We start from the raw sequence: 1,890 nt of genomic DNA, 5'->3' as shown, positions 1-1,890 counted from the left end.
TGCTGAGTGGACAAGTGGGCGCAAACTCTCTGCTAGTTTAGCACAGGCTCCAGGATGGGTCCGGGCTGGCTGGAATGTGGGGGTGTCAGGCATTCTGGGAATTCACATCAAACAAAATCATTTCTCTACAACAGGAAGGTCTGAATCACACACTGACAAATCACCTCGTTTCCCCACCCTGCTCCTTGAACTATGCGTTCCCTGCTCCCCAGCACACCTCAGGGATCAGTGCACCCTCTTTGCGAGTGGTGCCCAGCTCTGGCCAGAAAGACCTAGCTGCCCACTGGCCCTCTAAGTCACAAGCCCTGCAGCCTGGGGTCTGATGGGCTTCAAGGGGCGGCACAATTATACCCAGAACTGCAAGAAGCATTTGAGCCCCAGAGATCCTGTGGCCCAACTGGATTAGTACACTACCTATGTGGACTATTGCCAGCGAGGGCTCTCCTCCCACATGCAGGCAACTAGGAGGAAACGTGTGAAAAAGATCATCCTGCAAACAAAAATATCGCATTTCCACAAAATCTGAGCTATCGTGGGCTTCCTCCAAGGGTCATGCCTACTTGGTCACATTTCTGACACGGAGCGACCCGCCACCTTGCTCAGCCCGGCGCAGACCAGCTGCGTTCAGACTGTGGGTTTTGTTGGAGCAGACAGTGCCTGGTTCGGTGGCCAAAAGCCAGCCCACATTCAGCGCTCTGAGCCCTGCGTTTGGGGGCCGCTTCCTTCCAGAGTCTGCGCCTTCTTCTAACTTACACGGAGGCAGGGTAGGATCTGGTGCTGGCTCTGGCCTAGCACTCCAGATCTGGCTAGAATGATGACCCCGGCAGGAAGAGACCCAGTTGGTGTTGTGCCTCTGGCCATCTCCTTTTCTGAACCCCCTGCTACATGGTATCTTCTTTACCCAATGCACTATCTGGTCCTGTTTTTAGCAGAGACGTAGCATCCCTTTTTCTCTGGGTTGGGCAAAGGGCTCCATCAGGTTGTAACAGAAGACATCTCCCAAGAGAAAACACTTTGACTGGGACAACTCAAGGGGAGGCTTATTAACACAATAATAATTTATAAAGGGGTCATTGTGGGGGGACGCGCAGGAACAGAGCAGTGCTAAGGTCTTAATTTGTGTGAATTCCTTTAATACTCCCAGCAATGCTACCAAGGAGACGCTGTCATTTCCACTGTATGGTGAGGAAACTGAGGCACAGGGGGTGGGGAACACCTGGAGCTCACACTGCTGATAAGTAGAAAGAGTGAGGATTTGAACCCAGGCAGTCTGCTCCAGCATCTGTGCTCGTAACCAGGGTTCTGGGGCACCCGGCAAGCCAGGGGAGGGCGGCTGGGGGCTTAGGGGGAGCTGCCAGCCCAGAGAGCAGGGAACAGTGGCTACTCCCTTTTCCAAATTGGCTAGTCCTCCCTCCTTACCTGGCCTTGCCCGCACTCCTAAGATGCCCAGGCCTACCACTGTTGGATGGGCTTTCTACTTCCCAACCTGAATCTTGGCTTCCCACGTAATGGCAGGAACACGGGAGACGGCAGGCCCAGGCTCCTGCTGGTCGCCCATGGACTTTTGTACCATCTGATACCCATTTGTTGTCTTTGTCACATTCGGCCCATTCTGGATGTTTCGATGATGCTGACAACTGCATTAGGTCACCATTGGTCTCCGACTAAGGCCTTTGCTTTCTCAGTTGATTTCTGTTTCTTACGAGCTGCTTCCCCCCTACGAATCCAGGTGGCTTCTGTGGCACAGGCCAGCAACTTGGCGCGTGTGTGTGTGTGTGTGTGTGTGTGTGTGTGTCTCCCAAGGGAACAGGGCACTGCTGAGTTCAGGCTGATTATTAGCTCATGGTCTGTCAGCAAAATGTTAACCCAAAAAGCAATGTGCTCTTATGT

This window comes from Miniopterus natalensis, chromosome 22 (assembly GCF_054644295.1).
Source record: "Miniopterus natalensis isolate mMinNat1 chromosome 22, mMinNat1.hap1, whole genome shotgun sequence".
Taxonomy (NCBI): Eukaryota; Metazoa; Chordata; class Mammalia; order Chiroptera; family Miniopteridae; genus Miniopterus; species Miniopterus natalensis.
The sequence above is the reverse complement of the archived record's forward strand: the minus strand, read 5'-3'. Positions refer to the sequence as shown.